This window comes from Patella vulgata, chromosome 5 (assembly GCF_932274485.2).
Source record: "Patella vulgata chromosome 5, xgPatVulg1.2, whole genome shotgun sequence".
In the NCBI taxonomy this organism is placed as follows: domain Eukaryota; kingdom Metazoa; phylum Mollusca; class Gastropoda; family Patellidae; genus Patella; species Patella vulgata.
Window position 1 is genome coordinate 10,240,157 of NC_065883.2, and position 11,943 is coordinate 10,252,099.

The 11,943-nt window shown below is 37.0% G+C and overlaps 1 long non-coding RNA gene across 1 annotated transcript; it reads right to left on the reverse strand.

Moving 5' to 3' along the window:
• Positions 1-6,825: 6,825 nt before the first annotated feature.
• On the reverse strand, positions 6,826-11,892 carry LOC130012948 (uncharacterized). The gene is made up of 2 exons (XR_008788167.1): positions 7,612-11,892; positions 6,826-7,545 (listed from the first exon to the last, which is right to left on the reverse strand). It is a non-coding gene; the product is annotated as an uncharacterized LOC130012948 (long non-coding RNA).
• Between the last annotated feature and the right edge of the window lie 51 nt (positions 11,893-11,943).

Here is an 11,943-nt window from a genome sequence, read left to right on the forward strand (position 1 = left end):
TGTCTGAGGCGTATACGGATTAGAATAATTATTATATAAACGTAAAGTACTATTTTCTTCTTCAAGTTTTTTGATTTTTTCATGTAACTCGAGGTTTTCTTTTCCAGAATGAAGTAAGCCATCTTCTAATCTGCCTACTTTATTCTGTAAATCTTTTTCTTTAGCTTTAGCTTTATCAGTTATCTCCCTTTCTCTGTCACTGTCCCGTTTCAAGTATGAAATCTCCTCTTTCAATGACTCGATTTCTTCACTGTATGTCTCCTGTAAATTTTCTATCTTAGAATCATAATCTTGAGAAAATCTTTCTAACGCTTTTCCTTTTGTTTCTAATTCAAATGTCAATTCGCTAATTGTTGTCCTTAATTCTGAATTTTCTTTTTGTAAGTCTTTGACTTTGTCCGATTCGGCTCCACTTGATTCCTTCACACGATTGCTAACATTTTGTGACTGACAATCGTCACTTAGACAAGATTCAGAGGATTTAAGTTCTCCTTCTTCAATAGTTGTATCATTTTTATCATCCAAAAAAGGAATATGTTTTTTTGAGGACTGATCACTTTTTGGTGTAGAATGTAGATGTATATTTTTATCTGTTTGATGGGTATCACTTTTGTATGGGCTTCGACGATTACTTTTGTATGGGCTGTGTCGGACACTTTTTTGTGGGCTACTAGAACTACTATCACTCCTACGTGGACTACGATGATCGATCTTTAGTGGGCTGCTACATGTACTATCACTTTTGCTTGGGCTACGATGGAAACTATTTTGTGGGCTGTGACGTGTACTTCTGGCTGGACTGCGGCTTTGACGTTTGCTATGTAGATCAGAAGAAGTTTGCGATGTATCTACAACTACTCTTTTTGACTTTGTGTCCATTTTTTCAGTACTTGTTCGACTGTAGTCCTTGTCACATTTGAGATCATTGAGATTTTCCGACTTTTTTAATTTTTGAGCTGGTTCCGAACCTGATTTTTCATCTCTTTCTGAGTCACTATGTTTTTCTTGTCCAGAATTATCTAATTCCGAGCTTGATTGTTTCGATGATTCACAATTTAGTTTTCTCCACCTTCTTCTTGCCCGACGCAACTCCTGTCTTTTAGCCTTTTGCGTTTTGGCTTTGTCTATTTCTCGATCTACACTTTCCTCCATACTAGATTCACTGTTACTTTTGAAGTTTGTGGGTTTTTCTTTATCCTGGGATATTCGTGTAACCAAAGCTTTATCTCTTGAACTTGTTGAAGAAATCGCTAAGTCCATTAAATCTGGTTGACCCTTCTCACTACTTTTTGAACGACTTCTTTGAAGTTTGGCATACGACTGAATATCGTGGTCGTACGAAGTTCTTTGAGAGCTGTTAATTTTGTCTTTGTTATATCGATCAGACCACGAGGACACATATTTGGACGAAGACGTCTCTGATTGTGAAGGACGAATAACCACACGCGCATCAGAACCAGTTTTACTGCTCAGGTATTTACTGTTATTGCTTTCTCTGTGGGATGAATATCTCCCACTACTGTATGATTCGCTTTTCTTGGAAAAGTATCTGGAGTCCACATTATGAGATTGAGATGACTTACTGTCTTTATGACTTCCAGTGTCTATTTTTGAATACTTTTCAAATTCCCTGTAATTTTTCTTTTTATGATGGATGGCTCCATTCACCAGTGAAGGAATAGTTCTGTTATTGTCATCATTACCACTGGACATCTTTCTCAGTTTTGTATGATTCCAGTGTTATGGTGTTATATATTACTAATTAGCCCAGTTTGGCTAAGTTCATTGATTGAATCGGTATTTTATTTGGTTACAGAAGAATGTATCAACTAAAAGAAATACACAACCAAACTTCATTTATTTTCTTACGAAGTCTGCACTAAGAACTAGGGTTACACATACACACACACGGGTGTGTGTGTGGCCTTAATAGCTCACATATTTTGGCCATTGGGGCATTGGGTCAGCTGTGTCTTCATCGACATGTCACATACGGCATACGCATACGGTACCTTCTTGTATCTCACAATCTCAGCTAAAACACCGAGGCTAATTATTCCAAGGCATGAACTATTCTCTCTCTGCGTTCACAGTTTGATAAATATGAGAATAATGTCAATGAAATCAGGATAGCTTTCAGATATCAAACTACAAACATAAAACGAATTTTTATCCCAAAAGCAGAACACAACCGGAAGTAAAAACACACTCTTCCGTACGTAGAGACAGGACTAGTCCAAACAAGTTTAAATGGAGTTATCTCCCTTGATATATAAACTCATCAAACGAAAAGTGTTATAAAATGTTCTCGAAAGAGCAACAATATCGTGTCTTATGGTTATTCCCACCACTTCTTTCATTTCAACTGATAGACCACTCGGACCAAACAAAAAGACTACCCGGACCATACGAAAAGACTACTCGGACCAAACAAAAAGACCACTCGGACGAATAATATTATTAATTAATAATAAAGTGTTGTTTTATTAAATTCATAATTGTGTTTGTTTTAATAGGACTACTCGAACCAATAATAAAGTGTTGTTTTAATAAATTGATAATTGTGTTTGTTATGCATCTGTTTTCTTTAAAATAATAAAGTGTTATGTACTTCCCCGTGGTATGTATGAAGCACGTATCAAAGAAAATCAGTTAAAACAACGATAAGTGAGTAGTGATTAATTTGTATATATCTGTACTCACCTGTGTTACTAGCTGCAATATTTGTGATAATAATTTCTTTTTAACGGCTACAATGGGAAATTTAACGAAGTTATGGGCCAGTAACTTTTTTGTAGTCAAATGACTACTGTGGCTGGAGCAAGACGGAAGACATCAGTAGTAGTAGTGGAACTATTTCTACCGTGTTAGGCCTACATGCTAATCAAATTGATGAAGCACATCAAAGAAAAACAATTAAATCGTTGATGCATATGGTCCGAGTAGCAAAGATAAATACTGGCCGAGTGGTACTGGTCCGAGTGGTCTTACAATATAAATTAATTGGTGCATATAAATTGTTGATGCATATGGAGATGGTCCGAGTAGCAGAGATAAATACTAGTCCTAGTGGTCTTACAATATAAATTAATTGGTCCGAGTGGTCTTTTGGTTTGGTCCAAGTAGTCTTTTGGGTTGGTCCGAGTGGTCCCTCTTTTGGTCCGACTGGTCTTTTTTTTGGTCCGAGTGGCCTGGATATCGTTTGGATTTCACCACTTTTTCAAGGGAGATAACTCTTTTTCTTTTGGAGTGCAGTTAATTTAAAGGGGCAGCGCCGCGTTTAAAAAGACAAAAATATATGAATGAGTAACACACTAAAGTCTGGATATTTCAAATGCACCAACAAATTATAGTTTGTTCATATACTGAGCCACAATAGAAACCAATTTGACTAGAACTGGAGGTTGTTTATTTTTGGCTGGAGGAGGGAAGCATAATCATGAAGCTGAGCAATTTTGTCTGGACATTGGCTGACACACAAGAAAACCAACAACATATGGAGGTCATAACAAAAGTGAATGTTCTGTCATGCTGTCCAACATTTGTTGTTGTTCTTAGCTTTTAGCATCCACTTCCATCAAAGGTGATATCACAGACAAGTTGTCTTATTTTCATTTTTATTATCTTAGTGCACTCGCAAGCCACATATGCTCACACCAGGGATCAAACCCACAACCGCAAGACAGAGGTGACCGGCTAGTTAGAGTTCTAAGCGCGACACTCTAGGCCATCCCAATTCCCCCTGTCCAACACAGGATAATCAGTGAGAAATAGTGTCAGCAATTATGAAGCCATATACCGGCATAGGCGTACGAGCTGGGGGGGGGGGGGCGCCCCCCCCCCCCATTTTGGGCACCAAATGCTGGGAAAATTTGGGCACACAATTGTACTTTGTAAAAGTTGTATAAAAAAATATTGTGTTCTTGAATGTGTCCAAATTAACAGCGAATTTATTATTATTATGTAACATACTAAGAACCTAACTACATTTTTTGGGCACCAACCACCACCGCCCCCCCCCCCCCACAGTCAAAAATTTCCCCGTACGCCTATGTATACCGGACCTGTCCACACTGGAAGCCATACGGTACATCAAGCTTGCTGGTAGTTGGATAATGTGCTGGTTTTGTCAAGTTGACATATTGAGGTTTTGTGAGGCCCTAGATCAAAATATTTCATGGGGCCTATTACACAGGCATCCATCCATCCATTACAGTGGTATATTATGTAGGTACTTATACATGTGTTGCATTAGTTTGCATTTTTTGAACCAAGCGAGAGCTTAGGGAAACGGAGAATGATTACGCATAGGGCCCCTAAAAGCACAGGGCCTTAGGCCATGGCCTAGTAGGCATGTGCCTTAATGCAGCCCTGCATATCTTTGTGTCTACTACAGAATTTGAGAACTTTTACTTACCTTTCCTTTATAAAAGTCACATTTTTGGGGCGACAACTGCTCCACAAAAAACCCCCAAAGTATTTTAATCAGACTGGATCTGGTGTTGTTACATTCAGAATTCCAAGATAAATGTGTAGCCTATAATCGTCCATTTTTAAATGAAATGAAATGAAATGTGGTTTTATGGCACGTCAGCACCAACTGGGCTATATTGCGCCAAACATATGGTGAATATTACGAGACAGGCTTAATTATATCACAGAAAAACATTATATGCATAAATAAAAACAATATCACAGTTAGTAAAATTAAAAATAAAATACAACTTTTATGCATATAAATATTAAATACAAAAATGAAATGATATATATATATATATATACAATGAAAATTTATGATAAAATCCTGTCTCCTTTAAAAAGTCTAACACTTTAATATATAAACCCGGTTGGGCAAACATGTGATGTAATGACTGACAACGGTAAAAATTCGATCTAATATCCTTGAAATGCTTGCACTCAATGAGAATGTGCTTGACTGTCAAAGGAACATGACAGTGTTCACATTCTGGTTGAGGCTCTCGCTTTAAAATGAAAATATGAGTTAAAAAAGTATGACCAATGCGAGAGCGACACAAAACAACTTTATCTCTCCTGTTAGTTCTATAGGAGTTGGGCCAGTCTCCTAAGAGAGGCTTAATGTGATGAAGTTTGTTTGTGTCTGCAAGATCCCAAGACCGTTGCCAGCGGTCATATATAAAAAAGTTAATCGACGATTTAAAATCGGAGAAAGGTAAAAGAAATTGTGATATGGGAAGATCTAAAGCAGACTTGGCAGCTAAGTCTGCTTGATCATTCCCTTTAATATCAACATGACCGGGGAGCCAGCAAAGGACGGTGTCCTTGCCGTTAAACTCGTGTGATAGTAGCAGACGATAAATGCCCGCCACTAAAGGGTGTACAAGCTGCTTATTATTTATTGCCTGCAAAGAGGACAAAGAATCAGTAAATATAATGTGTTTTAAAGATGAAGAGGATTTAATGAACTCTAAAGCCCGAAAGATGGCCTGTCGTTGCTCGACTACAATAGCCTCGAATATATAATAGACCCTAGTGTAATAGTCGACAGTTCTGTGCCCTTACCACTCGACTACTTCAGCTCCGAATAGTTGAGGAGTTCAGATCTCTCGTTGCTCGACTACAGCAGCTTCGAATAATAGAAACTAGTGAATCCAGTTTAATATTCAAGAGTTCAGTGCCCATTACCATTTGACTAGCTCAGCCCTGACTACTGAGAATACAGTGTCCTTACCGACTACCCATCCCCAAACATAATAGAGCCTGGTGTAGTACCGGGGCCAAAATAGTTGAAGAGTGCAATGCCTTTACTGTTCTACTACTCAGGGGTGTATATTATTCCACAATATGCCTTCTGTTCTTCCTCACATCCTGCCCCTAAAACCTGCACTTTTCTTAAATGAAATATTTTATTTTTTGGGGACAAAGTGATGACAATATCCTTCCACACACTACCCGCTTCTTTATTGCTGTATTGATCTACCGTAACATAGAACTATAGAAGTACTTCTACTTTATCTACTTTAATCTACTTTAACAGGATGAAACAAGTGTGACACTCGTCTACCGCATCCCTGAATAGTTGAATAGTATGGTGCTCTTAAAGGGGAAGACAACGATTTTCAACAAGGTTTCCATAAATTTTAAATATATATTGATAAATAATCCCCTCTGTAACACAAGCAAAAAAGTTTTTTGTAAGCGAGAAATTAATTTTTATTAAACCGGAATTGACATAGTTCAACACGTTCACTGGTCTCTATAGTAAGCATACAGATTTGGCATAAGTTTACTCCTGTATTGTGTTAACGCGTCGTCCTTTGGCCAAAAATCTGATCAAATGAGTTGTTTATTAGGATATTATAAACACGGATTTATGTTTTTTTTAACGTTTAGTACACAAAGCCGTAGCGGAAATTCTCTCATACTGAATTGTATAGGATGATCCGCAACACTAAGGACCACATAACCCTTCAGCATGACCTACAGAAACTTGAAATCTGGGCCCAGACATGGGGTATGCGTTTCAACGCTAAAAAATGTTATGTACTACGTGTCAATCCAAAGTCTTCACACTTTTACCAATTAGACGGTATCTTCCTCCAGGAAGTCAATAACAACCCGTACTTGGGACTGACTTTTTTGCTTGTGCTACAGAGGGGATTATTTATCAATATATATTTAAGGTTTATGGAAACCTTGTTGAAAATTGTTGGTCTTCCCCTTTAACGCTTGACTATTGTGACCCCTAATATATACATATATAATATATAATACATCCTGGTTAACCAAGTGCAACAATTAGTCAAGAGAATCAATGGCGGGTAGGAAAAACATGTAACATCAGTCTAGGTTCAAAATGAATCAATATCTTTATTTGTCTGACAGAACATTGATAACAATAGAATTATTAAGATAAAAAAAAATCGCATTGTTCAACATAGATTTACATAAGGCCACAGCTAATTGATTTTCTGTTCTTTGGAAAAAATCAAAAGTACCTGCTTGTAAAATTGTTTTCTTATTTGTTTGGCGAAAAAGACTTGTCTAAAAGAGAGAGGGAGAGAGAGAAATGAGGTTTAACATCCACTTGACACAAACTAGGTCATTTTGGGACTAACACATGGTTCAATTTTATTTCAATAATTCGCTTGAGAGTAGGGGTCTTTAGCAGTTGGAGGAAACCGGAGGACCCAGAGAAAACCCACGAGGTTGGACAGGCGACCCTACTCCTTGTCACATACAACCGGGGATTCGAAATTAAGCCAGTTGACTCAGTGACAGACCTCATGATACAGCCCGCGCATGCTAACCATAACCATAAGGCAAACATTCTTGACTTAAACCTGAGAACATTTTGTGAAACCGGAGCTAGATTTGATTTGTAATATTTAGGCTGATTTAACTTGTAATTACCTAAATAATTCAAGTGAATTACTCAGAGGGTAAATTCCACAGAAGGTCAATCTCAGAGTCAGTTGTTCCAGGCCAGAAAACCATGACTGGAAGAGCATGTCCTACCAGATGGTAAATTTACCTTTTTGTGACATTACATTGGTGTACATGCACCTCCCAACCATACTACTGACACTGTAAATTTACCTTATTTGTGACATTACATTGGTGAACATGCACCTCCCAACCATAGACTACTGACACTTTTTGTTTGGCTTTTACATTTTATAAACCAATATATAAAATTAAGATAATCTGCCCCACACTCTTAACTCAACTCCATGTATATTCATTATTATTTCCTATAACTTTGGTATGTTATTTTGAGAACAATTCCTCAGACTAGACCCATTACTGTTTTAATACCTAGTGATCTTTCCACTAGGATTCTATGACTGGGTAATGTGAATTTCTAAATATATATAGAGAGAGAGATGGGGTTTAACATCCATTCCACACAAACTAGGTCATTTCAGGACTAACACATCATTTAATTTTATTTCAATAAATCGCTTGCGCATAGGGGTCTTTGGCAGTGGGAGGAAATCAGAGGACCCGGAGAAAACCCACAAGGATGGGGACAGGTGACCTTACTCCTTGTCACGTATAACCAGGGAATCGAAACCACGCCAGCTGACTCAATAACATGCCTTATGATACAGCCCCCCCCCAAGGCCTAAAGAAAGACCTGCAATATGCAGATGTAGCTCTTGAATAAGCCTGTTTAAATTACTAAATGCCAAGGAATCAATTTAAGCCTATCAATGATTGCTTGTAAACGGATGTTTGTTACACATGAATTGAAACAGCATACAATACAGATCAAAACTATTGTTTATTGGGGGGTTTTTTGGTGCAAAAATGTAAAAAAAAACCTCATGAACAGCAAATGTTCATTGACTGAGAATTCATGCTCAAAACAAGGGGATATAGTATCCTTTGCACCTTCTTAAAATCATTATGAATCTGGGTCAACAATTTAAAACAAATAAAAATTAACAAAAAATTTACAATAGCTTATTAAATAATGATTTAAAGATGCATTATGTAAGCGCTAGGCCTGTCTATTGTAGGTCACTTTTTTGCTTTATAAAATGAAAATGAAATGAAATGGGGTTTAATATAATATCCTACTGTTCTTCTTCAACTGGGCTAATGAATACAGGCATACGCCATGCAGTGTGCTATGAGGGGAATTTTGCCCAGGTAGCGGCACTATGGCCTACTCTTATATCGAATTCCAACTGCCAAGGGATCTTTTACTTGCACACAATGTATACACGGGAGCTTGATTTTTCGTCCTATCTGAACAACTAGACAACTGTCCTTGTCCGGCGCTACGTCCTGCACCACTTTTTGCTTTATAAAAAGGATTAATTAGGCATATATTCACACAAGCCCGTATCAACGATCGTCAAGTAGTTGTAATATTTAATGGATTAGAACACTGTCACGACTTAATAATTTAAAATGGATAATCAAGACTTCAATTACATAATAACTTCGACAAGAATAAAATAATTTAAATGAATTTTACAATATATTTTCAATCAGCACTTTATCTAAATCTTACATAATGCAACTTTAATCTGCAGGATGCTCTATTTACAGCAATAAATATTAGCCTGTGGAGACTGGAACAAAATAAAAGTTTTAGCAAATTTAATTCAGAAGAAAAATAAAGTGATCACTTATAAATATGCGAATTTAAAATAACAAACAAACCTTTTTTTTTATGAATCTTTGTACAAATTTACAACAATATATTTACAATATTAGCAACATCAAAGGCCATAATCCTGAACATTGATTTAAGGGGAAATTACCCAGATTAAACAGGGCGGCCATGTAAATATACATACCCTATATACCTGAAAATTGTGAATTTCTTGGAAATGATATTGCCATATTTGCTTTTTCAACAGTGTTACATTACTATATGTAGAATTGCATTGATCACTTGCATGAGTGGTTTGATAGATTGGGGTGGGGGGGGGCAGTAGTAGGTAGCTTAAATAGATTACATTTTTCTTCCAACATGCTTAAAACGGGACGATATCAAGCAATTCACTGTGTTCCAACGGGAAACACTGTGTTCCAACGCGAAACACTGTAATACATTGTGAAACACCTTATTTCGAGGTGATTTGGCTAGCTGCCGTTTCTCGAGCGATTCTCCAAGATTCCACCACAAAACAGAGCGTTTTCCGCCGTGTTCGACGATTCTAGTCCCAAACTCCAGCACGGTAGGGTAGTGGAATAACATCTGCTTCCACAATCTTTAGAATTCAATTGTGAATTGAAAATTCCAGCTTAAAGACGTTTTATCCATTTCGACAAAAGCCTTGCACACTGTCAAAAGTGCGACTGTAATCAGTGTTCAGGAACATGACCCTAAGAGTGCATATCACAAGAGCTACTTGATCACTTAATTATTGAAAAAAGAGAAACGATACCCGAGATGAAGACGTGAGATGTACCACAGACTAAAATCACAAACTATCAAACAATCTCATTAGTTTTTTTCAACAATCTTATAGAAATGTTTTAGACAATTTTGTGAACAATTGTAGTATCATTTTAAAGCAAGGAATATCATTTGGGACAAAAATGCAACATATTATAATGTTTGATCATGTGAGTTTGAGCTCTGTGTTCGCTCAAAAGGGCTTTCGCTGGTCAGGTCTAAATATTAAGGCCACCTGCAGATTTCGTTGAAGTCATGAGATTGTTGCCGAGGATTGTGGGTTAGTGTTAGCGCTAGCCCTTTTTATATCTTGTGACCTTGATGAATTCTGCAGGTAGCCTTAATATTAAGACCTAACCAGCTGGCTCTTCAAAATTTTGTTTAATCATGTGTAACATCAAGGCTTTCATTTAAAATTTTTGCCAGTCAGTCAATTTTTGACCTAATTTATCTTTCTCTGATTTGGCAAGATATTTTTTTTTTTTTTTTTAAAGAATATGACAATTATTTAACAATTATCCCAATTTTAAGTTGTTTTTTTTCCCCACATAAAAACTGTAAATTAGATTGCATGTATTAAATTCTTTGAAATCCTACTTTAATGGCATGTAAAACTGACTAACAAGTAAGTTGACAGGTGGGTCAATTTCACTGCCAGTCACATAACATAAAAAGTAATAATGGGTTGTCAGCTGAGGCAGCAAAACATCAGCTAAAATTGTCTGAGCAGTTGATATTAAGGGTTATCATATTTATTCTTGTGTAGGAAATTGGAGCATTTACAAGACACTAATGTCATAGGCTACTAAAAAATACATCATGGGTGTTGGGTTAGATAACATAGGCCCCTAAACATCGTGGTAGATAATTACATAGATTCCTAAAACATCCATAAAGGGTGTGCTGGTAGATAACATATGTGTAGGTCCCTAAAACATTCAAATGGGTTGTTTATTAGGATATTATAAACACAAATTTAACACGTCGGATAACACCTAAAACATTCACAAACTTTAATACAATAAACATTGTTGAAAACTCTGCTACTTCCAATGCGAAGTGCTTCACAGTAAACGTCGCGAAAACGGTCACTCACAACCACTCATTCTTCATCAGAACTGTGATAGACTGGAATAAACTTTCTGATAACATATGTGTAGGTCCCTAAAACATTCATAAAGGGTATAACGATAGATAACTTACATAAATATTACATGTAGGATGTTGATGTAGGCCCCTTAACCATCCTTATATATTTCATATAGGAATGATGTAAATAGCATAATGTCCATGTAGGCCCTTAAAACATCCTTATATAAATATCACATGCAGGATGTAGATAACATAGGCCCCTAAAACATAAATAAAGGGTGTACAGGTAGATAGCATAGGACCTGGCCCCTAAAACATATATAATGGGTGTACCAATATAACATAGGTCCCTAAAACATACATAAAGGAACTGAAATAAAATGGGGTTTAATGACCTACTGTTCTGCTCTGACTGGGCTAATGAAGGGCGTAACGGTAGATAACATATATGTAGGCCCGTAAAACATACATATTTAAGGGTGTTAGCCCTATTTGGATGAGTATTGATTATTTGATTATATTAATTCTTAAAGTTATTGACATATCAGTTATGCTCATCCACTATGACATTGTGACATTCAGAATCTTTACAAGAATTGGAAACTACAGATGAACATGGGTGACGACCACACATCAATGTGGGGGTACCGTAGGTAACCACACTTCAATGTGGATACAATAGACAAATACAATTCAATGTGGGTTACCATAGGCAACAAATACTTCAATGTGGGTACCATAGGCAACCACACTTCAAGGTGGCTTACCTTAGGCTACAACACTTCAAGGTGGGTTACCTTAGGCAACAACACTTCAAGGTGTGTTACCTTAGGCTACCACACTTCAAGTTGGGTTACCTTAGGCTACCACACTTCAAGGTGGGTAACCTTAGGCTACCACACTTCAAGGTGGGTTACCTTAGGCTACCACACTTCAAGGTGGGTTACCTTAGG